Genomic DNA, 25,837 nt, shown 5'->3' with positions numbered 1-25,837 from the left:
TCCACATCCGAATGCACCAAAGAAAGAGACAGACCAGTGAGGAGGAAAGAAACCTGTACAATAGCCATAGTGGAGATATACAAAGGATATCGGAGAGACTAGAGAAACCCCATTCTTCTGTCAGAGACCAGAGAAGGTAGACAGGCCAATAACCTAATGAGTGCGGAATATTCAGGATATTTCTTTTTACCCTTTTGGCTTCTTGTACGTTTCTATAAATTTATCTAGACTAAAGCAAACAACCACAACTACAAATAGTGCTAGGAAAATCTTGGTCAGGACATTCATTCCAACCTTTAGCAACACCAAACCATCCAACAGAATCTAGTAGTTCAACAGCGGTACAGCAGCAGAGGACTGTGACACTGTTCATATTTGGTAGATTCACTTTAAAACAATGTGTGAAAACAGTAGTCCTTCAGTTCTGATCTGACTGTGCCATCACTTCAACCTGGCCACCTCACTACTGAAATGCCTCAAGAGTCCAGACATACCAATCCCATGAGCTCACTACAAACACTTTTAAACTCCAGTCACATTGTAACAAAGCATTCTGACTGCTGCTGTAAAGACTTGCAGGAGAATTTCCTCATGGTGTTGTGACTAAGTCAGCGATAATCCTTCCACCAGCAGACTGTGGTGGATCACAAGGTGACTCTTCTCATCACCCTGACCAGAGAGTCAAAGTCCAAGCACTACACAAATCAAAGTTTGTCACGTGCGCCGAATACAACAGGTGTAGACTTTACAGTGAAATGCTTACTTACAGGCTCTAACCAATAGTGCAAAAAAGGTATTAGGTGAACAATAGGTAAGTAAAGAAATAAAACAACAGTAAAAAGACAGGCTATAGCGATGCTACATACAGACACCGGTTAGTCAGGCTGATTGAGGTAGTATGTACATGTAGATATGGTTAAAGTGACTATGCATATAGGATGAACAGAGAGTAGCAGTAGCGTAAAAGTGGGGTTGGCTGGTGGTGGGACACAATGCAGATAGCCCGGTTAGCCAATGTGCGGGAGCACTGGTTGGTCGGCCCAATTGAGGTAGTATGTACATGAATGTATAGTTAACGTGACTGTGCATATATGATAAACAGATAAACACTACCTCAATTCCATGAAAGAAACGCCATACAGGCATAGCTAACGGCAAAACGGACAGACAGATGAAGCCAATTAAATGTAGCCCTTTTTGGTATTCCAGTCCTCTAACACTGGACTCAATAGGGCTAAACGGTTAACAGCCATAAACCAGGAGGGCGGAGACTGCAGATCACCTCATCCCTCTCCGTTCCAGAACGGAGGGAGTGTATCTTTCCTCAAAACTATCAGCCATCTCCAGACCTTGACCAGATACAATTCTCCGTGACTACACTATTGACATAGAAAACCCAGAACAAAATTGTGATGCTGGTAATAAATCTTGGTTTAGGAATAACTCTTCAAATCGCAGACTAAGTGCCTCTTTTACGACTTGCAGGGAAGAGTAGCATAGTGGAAAGGGTGGGGAAAATGCATGTGTTATGGGAAGCCTGTCAATCATAGTGGTGAAAAAAAAGGAGCCTTGTTCAAAGGGTTAGAGTTCATGATGAACAAAACGACAGAGGAGAGGGGTAAATAAGGTCCACAGGGAGAGAGGGAGGAGCCAAATAGAACAAACACATAGTGCAGCTTGGTGTTTAAAGGCCTAATGCAGACGTTTTTATTTCTATATAAATTCATTTCTGGTTAACAATTATGTAACTTACTGTGATTGTTTTCAAATAAAATGGTAAAAAAAAAATTTTTTTTAAAATAGCTTCTTAGCAAAGAACAATTTCTCGAGCAAGAATTTTTCTAGGGCTGTCTGGGAGTGGTCTGAGTGGGGTGGGGGGGAACTGAAAACTAGCTGTTATTGGCAGAGGTTTGAAACTCTTTCTTACTGGTCTATTAACTCAATTTACTCCATACCAACAAAACAGGCTGAAATGTATTTTCACTTACACTAAAAAAGTGCATAATCATAATTTTCACAGTATTATTCCAACCTCAGTGTGGGAATATATAATTAAAACACAGAAAAATCACACTTTTGACTGTACTGGGCCTTTAACAGAAGTGTTGGCAGGGATGCTCTACCTACTGTACGCACACACACACTGGGTTTTCAAAGTCAAAACAACGTCTGTGTGTTTACCCCAGCTTGTTAGACACATAATATAGGCGTTCCCTGAGGAGATAACGTAAACACAAGACCTAAAACCCATTTAGGGAAACAAACCCAAACCATTGGCTCAACAAGCGTGTCAAAATTAGATAAAGGGGGAGAAGACGTTAGGGTTTGTTTCCTGGGTACTCCATCTGGTGCTAAGTGAGCAGACTTACCTCGTCTTTGATGTGGTTTATTTCTTGTTCACCTCAGAGCGGGCCAAAGGATGCCAGTGTGGACACCAACACTAAAGAGCACAGCTAGCTTGCTTGCTCCTTTTGCAGAGAAGCGCCAGGATAGCAGTCAAGGGAGAGAGAAAGGGAGTGAAAGAGAGGAGGAAGCAGGAGTGAGTGAGACAGAGAAAACGGATGAAGTGTGACTGGTACTGCTGTCCTCCCCACCCACCGTGACGCACACACAGTGAATGAATAACTAGTTCAGAAAGAGAGAGCAAGGCAGAGAGAGAGAGAGAGAGGAGGGAGGAGTGTATATGTGTCAGCGTAAATGCAAGCTGGGCGGTTAAGAGAGTAAGAACGAGAGGAAGCTGGCCTTGTATTTCAACCGGCAGTGTGAAAACCTCAAAATTAAGGAAAGGTAGGTGACTGGCCGTTTTGTGACCACAGCCCTGGTCTGACAGGAGTTGCCCCTTCCCCTCTATCCTCCCCCCTCCCACAAAGCTAAAACACAGCAGAATATGGCATCATCCTGCAGGTTTCTCTCCTAGGGGCTGGGCTGATTATATTATTCTCATACACAGCAGGGAGAAATCAGTGGCTACTCTGTTGTTGTGCCGCTAGTCTCTTTCCCCAGCCAACACCCGAAAGCAAAGCTAACATCCATTTCACCCTCCATCTGGATTACCAAAAGAAACATTTACAACTCCATGACACTTACAAAAACAATCATATGGGGCTTTCCAAAATGTAATAAAAAAATGTATTGTTCATCAAACAGCATGGAATACTTCCTCTGGAGACTGAACACCAAAGAGGAAGAGACCAGTTGGAACATAAAAACTATATTTCTACTGTTTACTCAAGGCTGGTTGATAAATCTCATAACATAGATAAGGCCATTATGGCTTCTACAGGAAGACAGTGACTTACTGGCAAATACGTAAGTATATTGTACGTTATGCTTGCTCTCACGCATTTTAAATCAGAGTCTGATCTCCCTACCAAGCCCAGTTTTAAAAGGAGGAACAGATATTGAGACAATCTTTAAAGCTATGTAGTTATGACGCTCACTCTCCCTCTAGAACAAACACGTGCAGCACACACACTCATGTCTTGGTGTACCTGTCCAGGCCTAGGCCATACACAACAGTCAGGTGGGAGTCAGACACACTCCACCCTTTAGTTGTATATTAAGTAACCTACTAATTCCTCTCTACTTTAAGCGAGCTCTCAGATCCTTTGTGATGTAAAACATTTGTGAAACAAGCCACCCCTAATTGAGAGCGAAGGACACTCGTCAAGTACTGCTCTAATATTTTATCTAACATCAATCTACTGAAATTAGGTACCTAGTCGTGACTAAAAGTGTGCATCACAACTAGCACCCTAGTCCAATCAACTGTTAATAGTTGTATAGATGTAGTTGTCTGGCCTCTTAATATTTCTGTATCTGTGGACAGAGACGAGTTGTTGCTCTGTCCCAAGGGATTTGATTAGTTTAGGAGTTCTTAGGATCCGCGTTAGCCGACGCCAACACCTAGTCTTACTGGTGTCCTACATTAAAAATAAATGTGTTTTTTGTTTCCTTGAATTTGTTTTGGACCTGAAAAGACCCCTGGTGACATGTCTGGGGGGGTAAGTGTGTGTCAGTGCCGTGTGTAAGTTGACTATGCAAAACTATTTGGAATTTCCAAAACGTTTCTTAGAAAAACAAGAAAAACAAAGTGAAGCAGTCAGTCTTTTCTCAACTCTTAGCCAAGAGACTTCCTTGCATAGTATTAATATTAGCCCTCTAATTACAAGATGTGCCGCTCTGTTCTGGGCCAGCTGCAGCTTAAATAGGTCTTTCTTTGCAGCACTTGACCATATGACTGGACAATAATCAAGATAAGATAAAACTAGAGCCTGCAGAACTTGCTTTGTGGAGTGTGGTGTCAAAAAAAGCAGAGCATCTCTATTATGGACAGACCTCTCCCCATCTTTACAACCATTGAATCTATACTACATGACCAAAAGTATGTGGACACTGCTCGTCGAACATCTCATTCAAAAATCATGGGCATTAATATGGAGTTGGTCCCCCCTTTGCTGCTATAACAGCCTCCACTCTTCTGGGAAGGCTTTCCGCTAGTTGTTGGAACATTGCAGAGACTTGCTTCCATTCAGCCACAAGAACATTAGTGAGGTCGGGCACTGATGTTGGGCCTGGCTTAGGCCTGGCTCGCAGTCGGTGTTCAAATTCTTCCCAAAGGTGTTTGATGGGGTTGAGGTCAGGGCTATGTGCAGGCCAGTCAAGTTCTTCCACACCGATCTCGACAAACCATTTCTCTATGCGCCTCGCTTTGTGTGAGGGGGCATTGTCATGCTGAAACAGGAAAGGGCCTTCCCAAACTGTTACCCCTAAGTCGGGAAGCACAGAATCATCTAGAATGTCATTGTATGCTGAAGGGTTACGATTTCCCTTAACTGGAACTAAGGGGCCTAGCCTGAACCATGAAAAACAGCCCCAGACCAATATTCCTCCTCCAAACTTTACAGTTGGCACTATGCATTCAGACAGGTTGCGTTCTCCTGGCATCCTCCAAACCCAGATTAGTCCGTTGGACTGCCAGATAAGGAAGCATGACTTATCACTCCAAAAGAACACGTTTCCACTGCTCCAGAGTCCAATGGAGGCAAGCTTTAAACCACACCAGCCGATGCTTGGCATTGCGCATGATGATCTTAGGCTGTGTGCGGCTGAACGGCCATGGAAACCCATTTCATGGAGTTCCCGACGAACAGTTATTGTGCCGACGTTGCTTCCAGAGGAAGTTTAGAACTCAGTAGTGAGTGTTGCAACCGAGGACAGAAGATTTTTACACACTACGTGCTTCAGCACTTGGTGATCCCGTTCTATGTGCTTGTGTGGCCTACCACTTCACGGCTGAGCTGTTGTTACTCCTAGACTTTTCCCTTTCACAATAACAGCACTTACAGTTGACCGTGGCAGCTCTAGCAGAGCAGAAATTTGACGAACTTACTTGTTGGAAAAGTGGCATCCTATGATAGTGCCACAGTGAAAGTATTCAGACACCTTCCCTTCTCACATTTTGATACATTACAGCCTTATTCGAAAATTTATTAAAAACATTTTATCATCAGTCTACACACAATATCCCATAATGACAAAGCAAAAACAGGTTTGGAAATGTTTTCAAATGCATTTCAAATAAAAAACTGAAATACCTTATTTACATAAGTATTCAGACCCTTTGCCATGAGACTCGAAATTCTGCTCAGGGACATCCTGTTTCCATTGATCATCCTTGAGATGTTTCTACAACTTGATTGGATTCCACCTGTGGTAAATTAAATTGATTGGACATGATTTGGAAAAGCATACACACCTGTCTATATAAAGTTCCACAGTTGACAGTGCATGTCAGAGCAAAAACCAAGCCATGAGATCGAAGGGATTTCCCGTGGAGGTCCGAGACAGGAGGATTGTGTGGAGGCACAGATCTGGGGAACGGTACTAAAACATTTCTGCAGCATTGAAGGTCTCCAAGAACAGTGGCCTCCATTCTTAAATGGAGAACCTGATGGTCACTGACAGAGCTCCAGAGTTCCTCTGTGGAGATGGGAGAACCTTGCAGAAGGACAACCATCTCTGCAGCACTCCACCAATCAGGCCTTTATGGCAGAGTGGCCAGAAGGAAGCCACTGCTCAGTAAAAGGCACATGACAGCCCGCTTGGTGTTTGCCAAAAGGCACCTAAAGGACTCTCAGACCATGAGAAACAAGATTCTCTGGTCTGATGAAACCAAGATTAGAAACCAAGAACTCTTTGGCCTGAATACCAAGCATCACATCTGGAGGAAACTTGGCACCATCTCTTCAGTGAAACATGGTGGTGGCAGCATCATGCTGTGGGGATGTTTTTCAGCGGCAGGGACTGGGAGACTAGGTAGGATTGAGGGAAAGATGAACAGGGCAAAGTACAGAGATATCATTTATGAAAACCTGCTCCAGAGCGCCCAGGACCTTTAGACTGGGCAGAAGGTTCACCTTCCAACAGGACAACGACCCTAAGCACACAGCCAAGACAACGCAGGAGTGGCCACTCAATGTTCGAGTGGCCCAGCCAGTACCCAAACTTGAACCTGATCGAACATCTTTGGAGAAACCTGAAAATAGCTGTGCAGCGATGCTCCCCATCCAACATGACAGAGCTTGAGAGGATCTGCAGAGAACAATGGGAGAATTTTCCCAAATACAAGAGTGCCAATTATGTAGCGTCATATCCAAGAAGACTCGAGGCTGTAATCACTGCCAAAAGGTGCTTCAACAAAGTACTGAGTAAAGGGTCTGAATGCCTATGTAAATATCAGTTTTCTATTTTTAATACATTTGAAACATTTCTAAAAACCTGTTTTTGCTTTGACATTGTGTGTAGATTGATGAGGGAAAAAAAACAATACATTTTAGAATAAGGCTGTAATGTAACAAAATGTGGAAAAAGTCAAGGGGTCAGAATACTTTCCAAATGCACTGTATGTTTTGACCATGAAAGTTTACAATCTAAGGTAACAACAAGTAATTTAATCTCAACTTGATCAACAGCCACACCATTCATTACCAGATTCCACTGAGGTCTAGAACTTAGGGAAACAAATACAATGCTCTTAGTTTTAGAGACGTTCAGGACCATTTCATTACCAGTGGTGTAAAAGTACTACTTTTTTTTAGAGCATCTGTACTTTTACTATTTATATTTTTGACAACTTTTACTCCACTACGTTCCTAAAGAAAATAATGTACCTTTTACTCCTTACATTTTCCCCGATACCCAAAAGTACTTGGTACATTTTGAACGCTTAGCAGGATAGGAAAATTGTCTAATTCACACACTTATCAAGAGAACATCACTGGTCATCCTTACTGCCTCTGATCTGGCAGACACACTAAACACAAATACTTCATTTGTAAATTGTCTGACTGTTGAAGTGTGCCCCTGGCTATTCATACCTGAAAAAAAAAAAAAATAATTGTACCATTTGCTTTGCCTAATACTGTATAAGGATTTTGAAATTATTATTTATACTTTTGATACTTAAGTATATTTGTTTTTACACAGCTGCTTCGCACCGTTTTATCTATGCATAGTCACTTTAACCCTACCTACATGTACAAATTACCTTGACTAACCTGTACCCCCACACATTGTCTCAGTACCCCCTGTATATAGCCTTGATACTGTATTGTATTACTTTTTACTTTCGTTAGTTTGGTAAATATTTTCTTAACTCTTTCTTGAATTGCATTGTTGGTTAAGGGCTTGTAAGTAAGCATTTCACGGTAAGTGTTGTATTCGGTGCATGTGACAAAGTTTGATTTGATTCCACGATATGGCAGAGGTTGAAAAGCCACAAGTTCTCAACAACAGGTTATGGTCAATAATATCAAAAGCTACACTGAAATCTTACAGTACAGCTCCCACAATCTTCTTATTATCAATTTATTTTAACCAATCATCAGTCATTTGTGTCAGTGCAGTACATGTTGAGTGCCCCTCTCTCTAAGCATGCTGAAAGTTTGTTGTTCATTTGTTTACAGAGAAATAGCATTGTAATTGGTCAACAACAAAACATCCAACAGTATACTAAAGTGCTGGCAGGTCTGCTGTTAGAACCAGTAATGGCCGCTTTACCACTCTTGGGTAGCGGAATGACTTCAGGCCTGAGGACAAAGACTTTCCTCTATGCTCAGATAGGAATGGCTATAGAGTCAGTTACCTCAGTTGTCAATGCCAGGAGGTTTGTCATTATTGAGCAATAACAGTTTTTCTACCTCTCCCACACTAACTTGACAAAATTTCATTTACAATGCTTTTCTTTCATTATTCGTTTTTGTATGCATGAGTACGATTCATTGTCGGCATTTTCTACCTAAGTTGGCCCACTTTGGAAAAATTATTGTTATCGATCAATAATGACAAACCTCCTGGCATTGACAACGTAGATGGAAAGCTACTGAGGATGGTAGCTGACTCTATAGCCACTCCTATCTGTCATATCTTTAATCTGAGCCTAGAGGAAAGTCTTTGTCCTCAGGCCTGGAGGGAAGCCAAAGTAATTCCGCTACCCAACAGCGGTAAAGTGGCCTTTACTGGTTCTAACAGCAGACCTATCAGCTTGCTGCCAGCTCTTAGCATACTGTTGGAAAAACTTGTTTAACCAATTACAACACGTCAATAACACTTAACATAACATCTTCTGTAAGCATTACAGGGATATGGCTCTGAATATATATACACAGTAACACCTCCCCATAAGCATTCCTGTCTCTTCGATAGATGTTATATCCTTTTATTGCTATATCAAATGAATTATCTAAGTGAGTCTCAGAAATGGCTATTATATGAATCTTATTTGGGCTCCCAAGTGGCGCAGCGGTCTAAGGCACTGCATCTCAGTGCTAGAGGTATCACTACAGACCCTGGTTTGATTCCAGACTGTATCACAACCGGCCGTGATTGGGAGTCCCATAGCGTGGCGAACAATTGGCCCAGCGTCATCCGGGTTAGGGTTTGGCAGTCATTATAAATAAGAATTTGTTCTTAACTGACTTGTCTAGTTAAATAAAGGTTTAAAAAAACATTGATGTTTAGCAAGTTATTGACTTCATGAACCTTATTTCTAAGGTTAGATATATTAATATGGGCTGTTTTCAGTCCTGTCCTGGGTAGCTTATCAGAGATAGACAATATGGAAGAGCCAACAAAAAAAATAACACAGTGCTGGTCATTATTTTGCTATAAAATAAACAAAATCCTTATCGAAACCCCAATTCGTAATGCAGACATTCCAAGTAAATGACAGAAACAAAAAATATATATATATTTATATTGTTTATTGAACAAAAGTAGTTTAACAAACTCAGATTTGATGTGCAAAAATGTTACCACCTTCAGTCAATAGCTTGTGGCACCTCCATTAGCAGCGATAACGTGGAGTAAACATCTCCTATAGCCAGTAATCAGTCTCATGATTTTTGCCCACTCCTCCTTACAGGTTTGAGGGGTGTCTGGCATGAACTGCCCGCTTCAGGTCCTGCCACAGCATCTCGATTGGATTTAGGTCAGGACTTTGGCTTGGCCAATCCAAAAAAGGTCAATTTTGGACTCGTCGGTCCAGAGAATGGACTTCCAGAAACATTCAGGTTTGTCCAGGTGATCTCTGGCAAACTTAAGATGGGCAGTTTGGTTCTTTGACAGCAGAAGCTTCTTCCTAGCAACCATCGCATGAATGGCATTTGGATTCAGTGTTCTTCTTATTGTCACCTGAGCTGCAGCAAGGGAAGTATGCAAATCTCTAGATGTTATGTTTGGGTTGGCTTTTACCGGATTTATTATTGTTCGAGGCTCTTGGGGATATTTTGGAAGGGCGTCCACTTCCATGCCGAGTTGCTGTCATGTTAAATGCTCTCCATTTGTAAATGATTTGCCTGACAGTGGACTGATGAAGCTCAAATCTTTTTGAGATGATTTTATAGCCTTCCCCAGACTGATGTGCTCTCACCACCCTCATGTCCTCTGAGATCTCCTTTCCTCTCGGCATGGTGTGCTTTGTATTCACCTGGATGGGTAACACCAAACCGACCAGGTTTCTTACCTCTATTTAGAGTCCCCCCCAAACAATCTCTCCTTTGATTGATTCATTTGGTATCAAATTATTTACCCACCTGATTCTACTTAAACTACTTAATTTAACCAATGCAACTTGGGGTTCACTTATTTTTACACCTGCACTAATTCCTGTTTAATTTTGTTTTTTTACTACATGCATGATTCTCTACACCAACATATGGTATTGGTAAATATACAGGGAAGCAAACTGGTGAGGGCCCACTGAAACATGCAAAACATCCCTGCTAGGGGGAAATGCAGGTTGGAACTAATTAAACAACAAAAAATATGATATACATGATCAGTCTCGGTGTGTAAAATAAAAAGTGGTTAATATGAACCTAACTCACAGCTAAAAAATGTAAAGAAAGCAATCCAATGTTAGTTATTTGTTACCTAGACTTTACTGCAAATGACACTCAAGTCTTGAGAAAGAACAATACACTAATATTGCAGTTAGCCATGAAGGCCTTTCTAATAGAACGCTTGTGACCACACACACACTAAAAAAGTAGAAATACAATGAAACAAACAGGCATTCTATTTTTGCTCTATAATAGATATCGATCAAGTGCACAAGGCTACACATGTGCAAAAATAACGTTCACTGAGTAAAACATTTCAATAATCCCCCCCTCACTCACACACACACGCGTTACTGTCAAGTTCAACACAACTAAAGCAATATCTTTGGGCTACACTGCACATTTGTTCTACAATGTGCCAACAGAGCACGATACCCTTTGTTAGCATAATTGATCTCTTTCAGGCAGAGAGTACACCTGGCATACCCTTTTTTATCCACTGTATTGAAAAAGACCAAGGTAAAGTTGGTTTTATATTCACACATTCAGACATTCGCCAAAAGCCATTTTAAAATAGTAAAAATCAATAACTAATTAATTGATTGTCACAGAAACATAAAAATATATATGGTGTACTCTATAAATGTCTAGCATACTTTTACAACCTTTGTTTTGAATAAATAAATCCAGTTTTGATTTGATAGAAATACATCTTTCAAATGCAATTTAAAGGTGTATAAATCAATAACTAATTCACCATGTCACAGAATCCTCAATCTAGATATGATTTATTCTATAAATGTCTAGAATACTTTTACAACCTTTGATTCTGTCATAATCAGTGAAAACGTTATTGATTTATATAGCTTTAAATGGCATTTGATAGGATTTTATGTATTTCTATCAAGTCAAAACTGGAATTGTTCCTCAAAATAAAGGTTATGCTAGACATTTATAGAATAAATCATACCTAGTTTGATGTTCCTGTGACAAATGGTGAATTTCTGATGAATGTGTAAATATAAAACCAACTTTGCCTTGGTTTGAAAAAGTGGGAAAGTGTGTGGTGTTCCTTTCACCTCTATAGTGGCATCCAGCTTAAGCCAGGCCCAGCTCCACTTGTTTAACAAGAAACGCCTCATTTTCACCCAATTCTCTCATTCAGAAAATTAACAGCATAGTATAGAGGGAAACATTACTGTTAGTTCAGATAGTTTGTTCATTAGCTAGTTAACATTTCACACAGATTGCCAGGGTCCAGTAAGCAACTAACGCGTTATAACTTGAACGGCAACAGTTAATATTATAGCGAATTGGTTAGGTTACTAACGTTAGCTGTCTGACTTTATGGCCATTTCACAGTCTGCCGATATGGAGGCCTATAACAAGGCCTATGGTGTCATCACTACTGTGTCTCGCCACTTTGGCCTGGATGAGGGCAAGGTTCTTGGCAGTCTGGCGAAGTACACTTCCAAGCAAGGGCTTTGGGATGGAGAGGCAAAATGGCAGTCTTGCCAACATATCTCATCAGCTACCTGGTGAAAGGGACTTTGTTGATCTGAGGCTCTTTCCCCTGTTGCCTCCATCATCCTCCAAATCCCACCAACATCAGCCGCATCAGAGCGCAACTGGTCCTTGTTTGGGAACACACACACCAAAGCACGCAACAGGCTGACCAATACAAGGGTTGAAAAATTGGTGGCCAGCCGGGTAAATTTGAGGCTTTTTGAGGCTGACAACGAGCCATCCTTAACAAGGTTGGAAAGTGACAGTGAAGATGAGGCCTCAGAGTCTGATGTTCAAGAGATGGACATTGAGGAGATCCAGGGAGAAGACATGGAAGCCTGAGAGGAAGACAACCAAAGCTTTAGTTTCTAGACTATAATTTTACAGATGCATGTTGAAAACGTTTTTGGGAGATGCGACGGGTCATTGGGGATCATTCAATAGTCCCTTTCTTTTGTTGTTCAGTGAAGTCATCCCATGTGAAGAGTTAACTCCTTTAATTAAAGTTCAATTCGTAACAAAATTGTTTTTTTTTATTTCTATTGGAAGGATTTAATCATTTGCAATTATGTCTTCTTATGATAAGGTAAAATGTTTTGTTTCTATCTCCATATAATATGGTAAATATATCCAATGCAAAAAACATGACATTTAAATGGTATTAATATTAATTTTCATATATTTGTTAATTCCCATGGAAAATTTCTACCTCTAAATATTCCACAAAATGTGCAACTCTACTTGATTGAAACACCTGATTGGCCTCTCATACCACGATGCTGTATGTTTCTCAGCATAAACTGCAGCACTAACTCCTCTCTGTTCCCTGCTGGCCTGGGGTGTAATCATAAATCCCAAACATTTTGCAACGGAAATCGTTTACTCAAAATGGAATACGTTTTGCAACAAATACAAGAGTTTATATCGGATAAATTCAAGTATGTCCTTTCCCGATTTGTTTTGTTTGTTTGAGTCCCCAATCTGTAGTCTCAACCTGCTTTAAAAAGGAGACCACCATCATCCCAGTGCCCAAGAAAGAAAATATGACATGCACAAATGATTATCGCCCCGTTGTACTAACCCCGGTCATCATGAAACGCTTCGATAGGCTGGTCATGGCCCACATCAAGGCCAGCACACTGGACCCACTCCAATTTGCCTACCGCTCCAACAGATCCATGGAAGATGCCATTTCAATCATTTCACATGGCCGTAACACATTTGGACAATAGGAACACCTATGTGAGAATGCTGTTCATTGACCACAGTTCAGAATTCAACACTATTGTTTCCTCCAAGCTCGACACCAAGCTCAGAGCCCTGGGTCTGGACACCACCCTCATGCTGTGAGGATTGGCAACATCTCCACACTGACTCTTAACACAGGGGCCCCCCAGGGGTGAGTCCTCAGTCCTCTGCTGTACTCCCTGTTCACCCACAACTGGCTTTGCACGACACCAATTCCATCATCAAGTTTGCTGACGACACCCCGGGTTGTAGGTGTGATAAACAACAACAAGTCAACCTATGGGAGGTAAGTGAACTGGCATGACAACCACTACCTCAATGTCAGCAAAACAAAGTTGATTGTTGACTTCAGGAAGCAGAGGGAACCACGAGCAGAACTGCAGTAGAGAGAGTCAGCAGAAGTTCCTCAGCATCCACATCATCAAGGACTTGTCATGGACCAACAACACCACCACTCTTGTCAAGAGGGCGCAACAGCGCCTCTACTTCCTAAAGCAGCTGAAGAAACGTGGCATTGCCGCCCCGGGTCCTCTCCAAACACTACCGCTGCACCACCGAGAGCGTCATGACCGGTTGCATCATGGAATTGCTCCGTCCACGACCAGAAGGCCCTCCAGCGGGTGGTGAAGACGGCCCAGTACATCACTGGGACCGTGGTCCCACCCATCCAGGACATCTACTTGAAACAGACGGTATCGGAGCATAACGTCTGATACCAACAGGCTCAGACAGTTTCTATCTACAAGCCATCAGAATGCTTAACACTTGAACTGGACTGCCCACTTGCTCTGATTCTCTGCACCTTAGCACGCACACATCACAACTGCTGCTCCCAGACTCTTATTACACTGCCCCCACATCCCCCGTTCACCGATACACATGTAAATATTGGGACTATAAATACTGTGCCTTTCTGTATTATACATATGCTCAAATGTTTATTCTATTCTACTGAACCATTTACTTTATGTTCATATTCTTATCTTTTATTATTGTTGTTGCAATGTCGAGAAGGAAACTGCAAATAAGCATTTCGTTGGACGGTGTATACCATGTGTATCCCCTACATACGACTAATAAAAACTTGAAACTTTTTTGGTTTGGTTTCTAGTGAATAGGCCTACGCCCCAGGTTTGTGTGAGTGAGGTTACGTCATGTGTCTGTATGTGTTCTAGTGGTTACACAAGTAAGCACATGTCTCCTGATATTTCCACCCTTATGCTGTACTATGGTGCAACACTACCAAGGCCTTCCCCACTCTCTGAATGGAATGAGCTACAGGCTATGAAATATACAGTAAAATTACCAAGGCAACATGCTGATTTTCTACAAAAGAAGCTGTCTCTTCTGAAATTGAATAAAATGGCAGAGCTATTTACGACATTGCACACCATTTAATCTCAGATGGCACATTAAAGATCACTTAATGGCCTAATGTCAAAATAAGTCCATGTTCCAAGACTTCTGTTATGTTGATGAAGCTATATGACTCAACTCCAAGTGGATAAGAAAGGTACCGTCTGAAATTCTGGTATTATTAATACGGTACCCATCTTCCCCATTCTTTTGGGATTGAAGAATTAACCGGTAGTGGATCAATGGATCAGATGGCATACAGTGGGCTTGGGACTCAATCAACATAAATAAATACACACACACACACACACACACACACACACACACAGTGGGGAGAACAAGTATTTGATACACTGCCGATTTTGCAAGTTTTCCTACTTACAAAGCATGTAGAGGTCTGTAATGTTTTATCATAGGTACACTTCAACTGTGAGAGATGAAAAAAAAAAAAAAGTGCAAATCAATCCCAGAACAACAGCAAAGGACCTTGTGAAGATGCTGGAGGAAACGGGTACAAAAGTATCTAGAACCACAGTAAAACGAGTCCTATATCGACATAACCTGAAAGGCTGCTCAGCAAGGAAGAAGCCACTGCTCCAAAACCGCCATAAAAAAAGCCAGACTACGGTTTGCAACTGCACACGTGGACAAAGATCATACTTTTTGGAGAAATGTCCTCTGGTCTGATGAAACAAAACAGAACAGTTTGGCCATAATGACCCTTGTTATGTTTGGTGGAAAATGGGGGATGCTTGCAAGCAGAAGAACACCATCCCAACCGTGAAGCACGGTGGTGGCAGCATCATGTTGTGGGGTTGCTTGGCTGCTGGAGGGACTGGTGCACTTCACAAAATAGATGGCATCATGAGGTAGGAAAATTATGTGGATATATTGAAGCAACATTTCAAGACATCAGTCAGGAAGTTAAAGCTTGGTCGCAAATGGGTCTTCCAAATGAACAATGACCACAAGCATACTTCCAAAGTTTTGGCAAAATGGCTTAAGGACAACAAAGTCAAGGTATTGGAGTGGCCATCACAAAGCCCTGACCTCAATCCTATAGAAAATGTGTGTTCAGAACTGAAAAAGCATGTGCAAGCAAGGAGGCCTACAAACCTGACTCAGTTACACCAGCTGTCAGGAGGAATGGGCCAAAATTCACCCAACTTATTGTGGGAAGCTTGTTGAAGGCTACTCGAAACATTTGACCCAAGTTAAACAATTTAAAGGCAATGCTACCAAATGAGTGTATTTAAACTTCTGACCCAATGGGAATGTGATGAAAGAAATAAAAGCCGAAAGAAATTATTTTCTCTACTATTATTCTGACATTTCACATTCTTAAAATAAAGTGGTGATCCTAACTGACCTAAGACAGGGTATTTTACTTGGATTAAATGTCAGGAATTGTGAAAAACTGAGTTAACGTATTTGACTAAGGTGTATGTAAACTTCCGACTTCAACTGTGTGTGTGTATGTATATATATTTGGCATTTCTTTTGTACGACATAGGCCTATTTGTTTAATTTATAGGGTGGAGGGGCTTCACCATGACGTTTTGTAACTTTCTAGTCTTTCAGCTCCTAGTAATGGATATTGTAAATCACAAATACCAGTATACTGTAAGGTTATTATTGCACTATCACTCCCCTCTTGTTATGTAAATGACATGTATTGACTAATAACAGTGACAGAATGATCTACTTACTACATTGATGCCAAAAATGGGTGTTTCCAGGCAGGGACAACCTATCATGTCCCAGCAGTGTCTCCACCAGCTTGTTTTCACCTAACTTCAGCACCAGCCATTTTATTTGACAGGAAAGGAAAGTTGAAGCCAGGATGTGGTTTTATAACACCCCCAGCATGGTTCTGTATGAACTCGTTCCATACTAGAGGTTCTTTGAAAAGTGGAACAAGTTCAACGTCACCACTCATTGAAATGAATGTGATATTCTGTTATTTTATGATTGTGCAATGGATCAGAAGCTTTCCTTTGCGCTTTCACCTCTTTAAAAACACATTTGTTTACATAAACAAAATAATAAGCATCCCTTCTTTAACCCTATAGCATACTTCTGCACTAAAAATAACGTACCTTGAAATAAAATATTCACTTTTAAAAAGTCAATTTCCATCTCTCATTCACTACTTGAGTAAACCACCAAAATGTTTACTCAACATTGCATTACCTTATCTAACTACTCCATCTATGGAATGAATCTTTGTCATACTACAACCCTAATGAAAACATCACATATTTGACTAGTGGGGGGGACAGACAACCACCCAGCAAGCCAGCGGGATGGCACACTTGCTCTACAGAGAGAAGTGTCAGTCAGTCGTTTTCCAAGGTTGTGTAGAGTACAGCCCCTGGTGACAGCTGTCACCTAGGTGACCACCTCAAACTAGGCTATTCCTGGCATTTGCCTTAAGATAATAACCAAGAGGTAGTACTGGTTATTATTCCAACAACGTCATCCAAAAACACCATTCCACAATTATTACTGAAGTATATCTTATCAGAACTGGTTTCAACATAGGACAACATTACCTGCTTCAGATGACATTTGAAAAAGTGCTCATTACAGAATTATAACTGTTCCAAACAATCAGATGCATTTGAAACCTGGCTGGAGGATGTTTACTACCCTCTAAAGGTGGGAACTGGGAGGAGGGGTAGAGAGTGAGTCAGTGGTCAGGATAAATATTTGCAGGTATTTCTCCCTCATAACACTAAAACATGTCAATCATTCTTTACAACTGTCATGATTATAACTATTGGTATCAAAGTGGGACTGTGTGTAGGGTTGACACACATTTCAAAAACACCTTCCTCTTTTAACTTCTGTATGGGTAGTCACACAAGGTCACCACTTCCCTTCTGATAAATAGAAAGGGATTTCTTTTACTCATCTCCGTACTTGAAAAAAGGAACTACGCTCTGGGCATAGATGTCAGTTCAACATCAACATTTTGATTTACATTTGGTTGAGTTGTCAACTATTGTGAATTCAATGTGAAATCAATTAAACATTTCACCACGTCATTGGATTTAGGTTAAAAGTTAGGTGAAAAACAAAATGCCCTTACGTTGATGACTTTTTCCACATTGATTCAAGGTCGTAATTCTGATTTTGGGGGTTGAAATGGCCTGGAAAAAAACGTTGATTCAACCTGTTGTCAACCATTTTGTCAACCATTTTGAAAAGAAGGTTGACGACATCCGATCCTCGTTTGTTAAGTCAAACGACACCGCTGGTCCTGCTCACATTGCCCTACCCTATGCTTTGACCTCTTTCTACCCTCTCTCTCCAGATGAAATCTTGCGACTTGTGACGGCCGGCCGCCCAACAACCTGCCCGCTTGACCCTATCCCCTCCTCTCCATACCATTTCCGGAGACCTTCTCCCTTACCTCGCTCATTAACTCATCCTTGACCGCTGGCTACGTCCCTTCCGTCTTCAAGAGAGCGAGAGTTGCACCCCTTCTCAAAAAACCTACACTCGATCCCTCCGATGTCAACAACTACAGACCAGTATCCCTTCTTTCTTTCCTCTCCAAAACTCTTGAGCGTGCCGTCCTTCGTCAGCTCTCTTGCTATCTCTCTCAGAATGACCTTCTTGATCCAAATCAGTCAGGTTTCAAGACTGGTCATTCAACTGAGACTGCTCTTCTCTGTGTCACGGAGGCTCTCCGCACTGCTAAAGCTAACTCTCTCTCCTCTGCTCTCATCCTTCTAGACCTATCTGCTGCCTTTGATACTGTGAACCATCAGATCCTCCTCTCCACCCTCTCCGGCGCGGCTCACTCTTGGAATGCGTCCTACCTGACAGGTCGCTCCTACCAGGTGGCATGGCGAGAATCCGTCTCCGCACCACGTGCTCTCACCACTGGTGTCCCCCAGGGCTCAGTTCTAGGCCCTCTCCTATTCTCGCTATACACCAAGTCATTTGGCTCCGTCATATCCTCACATGGTCTCTCCTATCATTGCTACGCAGACGACACACAATTAATCTTCTCCTTTCCCCCTTCTGATAACCAGGTGGCAAATCGCTTCTCTGCATGTCTGGCAGACATATCAGTGTGGATGACGGATCACCACCTCAAGCTGAACCTCGGCAAGACGGAGCGTCTCTTCCTCCCGGGGAAGGCCTGCCCGTTCCATGATCTCGCCATCACGGTTGACAACTCCATTGTGTCTGTCCTCCTCCCAGAGTGCTAAGAGCCTTGGCGTGACCCTGGACAACACCCTGTCGTTCTCCGCTAACATCAAGGCGGTGACCCGATCCTGTATGTTCATGCTCTACAACATTCGCAGAGTACGACCCTGCCTTACACAGGAAGCGCGCAGGTCCTAATCCAGGCACTTGTCATCTCCCGTCCGGATTACTGCAACTCGCTGTTGGCGGGGCTCCCTGCCTGTGCCATCAAACCCCTACAACTCATCCAGAACGCCGCGGCCCGTCTGGTGTTCAACCTTCCCAAGTTCTCTCACGTCACCCTGCTCCTCCGCACACTCCACTGGCTTCCAGTTGAAGCTCACATCTGCTACAAGACCATGGTGCTTGCCTACGGAGCTGTGAGGGGAACGGCACCTCCGTACCTTCAGGCTCTGATCAGTCCCTACACCCAAAGAAGGGCACTGCGTTCATCCACCTCTGGCCTGCTCGCCTCCCTACCTCTGTGGAAGCACAGTTCCCGCTCAGCCCAGTCAAAACTGTTCGCTGCTCTGGCACCCCAATGGTGGAACAAGCTCCCTCACGACGCCAGGACAGCGGAGTCAATCACCACCTTCCGGAGACACCTGAAACCCCGCCTCTTTAAGGAATACCTGGGATAGGATTAAGTAATCCTTCTAACCCCCTACCCTCCCCCCAAAAAAGATATAGATGTACTATTGTAAAGTGGTTGTTCCACTGGATACCATAAGGTGAATGCACCAATTTGTAAGTCGCTCTGGATAAGAGCGTCTGCTAAATGACGTAAATGTAAATGTTTTTGCCCATTGGGTAGTTACTCATTTGCCAGATAAAGGGTTCAACTGACACAGGCTTTCTCAATTCATCTTTCGTCAATTCCTCACCATTTCTATCACAATGGACAAGGTCCAAGGTCCCTCCCTAACATGTGGTTAAAAGGTAACATCCTGAAGTCAGACTTGACATAATAAGCATGAAACACACCTAGAATCTCACTGCCGTTAGACTGCCAATATCTACTTATCACAGGCCTTTCCTTCATTACAAAAGGGTTCTTCAGCTTTCCCCATACGATAACTATTTTTGGTTCCAGGTATAATCCTTATGGGTTCCATGTAAACCCTATGGAAAGGGTTCTACCTAGAACCAAAAGGGTTCTACCTGGAACTGAAACCAAAAGGGTTCTACCTGGAACCAAAAGGTTTCTTCAAAGGGTTCTCCTATGGGGACAGCCGAAGAACCCTTTTAAGTTCTAGATGGCATCTTTTTTTCTAAGCATGTAGAACAAAAGCGGTACCTGCTGCTTGCTGACTCGGTAGCAACGAACCCAGTGATTCTACTTGTAGAATTGCAATGGCTTGCCAACAACTTGACTTTGAGCCAATCAGACAACATTTTCTCCGTACATCCCCGGATAAGCCAGTCACACTTCATATGCAATGTAGGCTATGGGATAGGAGCTATCTAAGTGCACAGACGCAATGCACACAACACTAAATACGTCCTCCAAGTTAGCTAATCACGGCAGCTAGTATTGACATAACTAAATCATAATGGATTAGCTAGTTTCCATGAAACAGCTGCCTGTGTTAGCTGCCGAGTTAGCAAAGGACAGTGCACTAGCTATGTTGTGCTAGCTAGCAAATATGCTAACCTTAACTAGCTAGCTAAACATTTAGCTATGAGCTAGCACTTGCCGTATGGAATTATAGAGAGTGAATAAAATTGTTTCTTCGTCATCTTTCTAGGTAGTTCTCTAACTGATGCCATCTGGCTAGTATCCAGGTCGCAGTTTAAAGTGACCACTTGTTCTCAACTGGCCTACCTGGTTAAATGAAGGTGAAATAAAAATTGTATCAACAAGGGCTTTCTACAAAATAGCAACATTAGCGCAGTTAGCTTGGAATCAAGACCATAAGCAACACACACAGACATGCATTATTAACCTGTTAGGACTAGGGGGCAGTATTGACACGGCTGGATAAAAAAACATACCCGATTTAATCTGGTTACCACTCCTACCCAGTAACTAGAATATGCATATACTTATTACATATGGATAGAAAACACCCTAAATTTTCTAAAACTGTTTGAATGGTGTCTGTGAGTATAACAGAACTCATTTGGCAGGCAAAACCCTGAGACATTTTCTGACAGGAAGTGGATACCTGATGTGTTGTATTACCTTTAAACCTATCCCATTGAAAAACACAGGGGCTGAGGAATATTTTGGCACTTCCTATTGCTTCCACTAGATGTCACCAGCCTTTACAAAGTGTTTTGAGTCTTCTGGAGGGAGATCTGACCGAACAAGAGCCATGGAACGATGATGGCCCATTAGACACCTGGCGCGCGAGTTCATGTTGGGTACCCTCGTTCCAATACGTTATAAAAGAGTATGCATTCGTCCACCTTGAATATTATTCATGTTCTGGTTAAAAAAGGCCCTAATGATTTATGCTATACAACGTTTGACATGTTTGAACGAACGTAAATATATTTTTTCCCCTCGTTCATGACGAGAAGTCCGGCTGGCTTAGATCATGTGCTAACAAGACGGAGATTTTTGGACATAAATGATGAGCTTTTTTGAACAAAACTACATTCGTTATGGACCTGTGATACCTGGAAGTGACATCTGATGAAGAGAATCAAAGGTAATGGATTATTTACATAGTATTTTCGATTTTAGATCTCCCCAACATGACGTCTAGTCTGTATCGCAACGCGTATTTTTCTGGGCGCAGTGCTCAGATTATTGCAAAGTGTGATTTCCCAGTAAGGTTATTTTTAAATCTGGCAAGTTGATTGCGTTCAAGAGATGTAAATCTATAATTCTTTAAATGACAATATAATATTTTACCAATGTTTTCTAATTTTAATTATTTAATTTGTGACGCTGACTTGACTGCCGGTTATTGGAGGGAAACGATTTCCTCAACATCAATGCCATAGTAAAACGCTGTTTTTGGATATAAATATGAACTTGATAGAACTAAAAATGCATGCATTGTCTAACATAATGTCCTAGGAGTGTCATCTGATGGAGATTGTAAAAGGTTAGTGCATCATTTTAGCTGGTTTTATGGTTTTGGTGACCCTGTCTTTGAATTGACAAAACATTACACACAACTCTTGTAAATGTACTGTCCTAACATACTCTAAATTTATGCTTTCGCCGTAAAACCTTTTTGAAATCGTAAAACGTGGTTAGATTAAGGAGATGTTTATCTTTCAAAGGGTGTAAAATAGTTGTATGTTTGAAAAATTTGAATTTTGACATTTATTTGGATTCAAATTTGCCGCTCTTGAAATGCACCTGCTGTTGATGGAGTGCACCACGGGTGGCACGCTAGCGTCCCACCTAGCCCATAGAGGTTAACAAACAACTCTACTGCCACCTTCTGGTTTGGAGTATTTTAACAAGGCTGAGTGGCTGACTGCTTCCAAGGTCTTTGCTGTGTGAACACAAAAGAGATTGACTGCCGACACTCTGAACAGAGGTGCTAAGTGCTGTTGGCAGGAAAACGTTTGACAATCCTACTGGTGCATCTGAGCTTTTAGTGTAGAGCAGGTCTCACAGACAGTGTAGGATTATACAAGACTATGTAGGTTATGCAATGTATCGAATGACAGCATCCATAATCTCTGTGAGGAATGCATTGCCTCTGTTATGAAAATAACTTCCACACACTAATAAGCGCCTCATATCAAATCAATTAATTAATCCATTGAACGCTTATGGTAAACCTAGAATGAGTTGCTCGGGGAAATTATGTTGATGTTCGATCCAGGTGCAGATTTCTTGGCTGTCTGAGGTGACTAAACATTCCACAGAGTACAGTGTACGTGAAAGAGAAAGTTGGTCCGCAAAAGTCTTCTGTGTAAAAATGTATTCTTTTAGTGCCTTCTATCAACTCAATGTGCTGAGGCAAAGTAAGTGATTTCATTTTAGCTATCACGAGGCTCCTCTTAAGGACACAAGCAAATGCCTTAATCTGATGGGAGAGTAGAGCAATTGGCCATCTCTTAAGAGGTACAAGTTAAGCCATTGTCCTCTCTGTATTAGACCACTGCTCCTGAGTGGCACAGCGGTCTAAGGGAGCAGCAGTCTAAGGCAATGCATCTCAGCACTAGAGGCGTCACTATAGATCCTGGTTCAATTCCAGGCTGTATCACAACCGGCCGTGAATGGGAGTCCCATAGGGCGGCGCACAATTGGCCCATCGTCATCTGGGTTTGGCTGGGGTAGGCTGTCATAAATAAGAATCTGTTCTTAACTGACTTGCCTAGTTAAATACATTTTAAAAATTACTAGATGGCTGGGGGGGAAATTACCTGGGAGAAGGAAAGGTAAAGCAGATACCTAGTTAGTTGTACAACTGAATGCATTCAACTGAAATGTGTCTTCCGCATTTAACCCAACCCCTGGGGGGCTGCCTTAAATCGACATCCACTGCCTTGCTCAGGGGCAGAACAACATATTTTTACCTTGTCAGCTCTGGGATTCGATCCAGCAACCTTTCAGACACCAGTCTTTTGCTTTATGGCCAATCAAGCAATGAGCAAAAGCATAAAATGATGACCCAAAGCATTCTAGTCAGTCCAGTCTGGGTCTTCCTTCCCTATACTGTAGGTTTCACAGACAGAGATGAACCCCAGTCCTGAACTAAAAAGCCTATATTTTATTTTGGGGCTTAATCAGTGTCCGGGAATCAGGCTGAAAATGTTGTGACACATCTGACGCAATCGCTTTGCGCAATTAGCCTCGAGACAAGGTTATCCCTTTAGGCAGCAGCCGTTGACAATTGACGCTCATCGGACGATAGTAACATGATGCATACTGTGTGTAAACAGTGACACCGCTCCATTAAGATCCTAATATTTACATTAGCATCAGAAAACAAACAGGGCCAGTCACCTTGAAGCAGTTTCTCACACCCCATTAAAATATTTCGCTATAGTTTTAAACTTACATGTCAAAGAAATAGCCTTGTGATGTGAGAGATAACAATCCTCCATAATCAACATACATGGAGGTAACCATTAACAATGGAACAAATCATTTATCCACACTACCATTGAAGAGTTGAATATACAGAATAATCATTAATGTTGATAAGCTCATAGCTGGCATCAGTGTGTATTGTGACAGTGATAGTATCCTTGGACAAAAAGAGAGCAATGGAAAGTGAGAGGAGCCTTCATGGGAAAGTGGAATGCTTTGCAACTGAAGCCCAAGGTCAAGTTGGTTTGCCCTGGCACTTACAGGAGCAATGTGTTCAGTTCAGACTCTCCACACTTGGTTGAGTTGATAACCAAACAATTCAATATCACTAAAAACATTTTTTTAAATGAGCTTGAAACCAGAGGTTGAGCTTGAAACCCTAGGCCTATTGTATGGTCTATTTTTTGTTTTATTCTGGGTTGAATTGAAACAATAGCTATTGTTGAATTTGCAAATGCCTAATAGTAGTCACATTTCATTTGCTCTGTTAAACCTAACCTTTTGAATGACTTCGATAACAGCAGTGAACCTATTTAGGTTTTAAGTGGAGAGATCTCAAAAAAAAAGTCAGTCATTCTCACTATAGCACATTGTTAATAGGCAGTGACAAACAGCATAGCTAAGTAGGGCTGGGCTTGGTTAAAACCCTGGATGGGAGACCGAAGGGTAGCTGTAGATAGATACATTTTCCAGTAGGAAGTGCTGCCCTGCTTATATATATATATATATGTTTTCCTTCTGATACGTGGATAGAGTCAAAGGTCTGACATTGTTTTAAAAGGTACAACTCAACATATATTATACAAGGTTTATCTCTTGAAATTTGGTTACCATGACGTAATCCCGTGGCTGAAATTTTACACTCAAATCAACCGTTTACGTTGATGACTTTTTTCAAATCCAATGTATTTCCCACGTAGATTCAACGTCACAATACGTTCACAAATTACGTTGATTCAAACACTTTGTGGCCAATGCGGCGCGTAGTGATGTTGACAACAAAACTGTCAAAATTGAAGGAAATAGGGACTGCATAGCCACATGACGCAGTTACAAAAATAAAATGCCTAACTTCACTGACAAAGTTTATCAAGTTAAGTGGTTTTCAAACCCGCTACCATGACTAATCCTATGCATGGTAATATAATAGGCGACTACAGTGACAGCCAACCATATACTATAGATTGTAAAACAGGTAACCTATTTGGCTGCAGGCAATAGTTAAACTTATTTTTCTAGTTTAATTCACAAATTAATTTTATACAGAACAGCACGTATGCTATAATTAGTGAAATAAAAGTGTTACCTACCTGGAACAAAGTGGTGGAGAGCGTGAGAAGTTAGAAGACAGAACCGTTAAAACAAGTGGTGTGGTGTGTCGTCCTTCAGGGCTGAGTTCAGTGCGAAAAAAGGTAATAATGCAATGTTCAATTAAACGGAAACGAAGTTTAAAAATGGGGTTGGGGAACGCTGTCAGCATGGCCGCTTCGATATAAATGTCACTCATTTCTTCAAGCCACACCCCGCCACACCCACCAAACGTCCCTCAGTCTGTTCAAGAACTCTGAAGAACGTTCCGTTCAGCAGAAGCCGTTAGGCAACGTAGCGAACGTTTAATCAAACTGAACGCACCCCTCGTAAAACGATTGAACCGCACTCCTTTTTTAACGTTTTGATGAAACAGGAAAGGGTGGGCGGTTAAAGGAAAAGGTGGAGTCTTTTTTCAGTAGAACTAGTTTAGACCCGTACCAATGTGCATGCTGAGACTGATCAGGACATTGATGGTCTACCCAAACTGAGAAAATATGTCAACAAAAAAAACATGCACTTAAAAAAGCAGTTTTAATGATCTCCTAAGCTAACCCATCACCTATAGGCCACCCAATGTACCATTTATTACACCCCTTTAGGCCTACAGTCCTGGCTCCCGTCTGAAAGCTGTGTAATAATGGCTACAATTACACTATTGACATCTTTTTGACAGTTGACACCAAAGCCTACTGTAAGGGGTGCAATTTAGTTATATCCTAGTGATCCTAATCACTTACAGTTAAAGCTTGGCATTGCACACAATTTTTATAAATCGAACATGAATTTCATCATTGATTATTGGCAATTACTTATTTTATGTGGGACTTCTGTTTAAGCTCTGGATTTCAAGAGGGACTTCTCT

General features: G+C 41.7%; 1 protein-coding gene across 4 annotated transcripts in view; it reads right to left on the bottom strand.

The window, feature by feature from the left end:
• elovl1b (ELOVL fatty acid elongase 1b) overlaps positions 1-25,241 on the bottom strand; it is a 33,215-nt gene extending 7,974 nt beyond the window's left edge. Inside the window, exon 1 of one of the 4 annotated variants that reach the window (XM_045696646.2) lies at positions 24,975-25,241. The gene's annotated coding sequence lies outside the window, so the exon portion shown is untranslated. 4 annotated transcript variants of the gene reach the window in all.
• Positions 25,242-25,837: the final 596 nt, after the last annotated feature.

Source organism: Salmo salar, chromosome 16, assembly GCF_965601325.2.
Source record: "Salmo salar chromosome 16, fSalSal1, whole genome shotgun sequence".
NCBI classification, from domain to species: Eukaryota; Metazoa; Chordata; class Actinopteri; order Salmoniformes; family Salmonidae; genus Salmo; species Salmo salar.
Note: the sequence above shows the minus strand (reverse complement) of the source record. Positions and strands in the feature narration are given on the sequence as shown.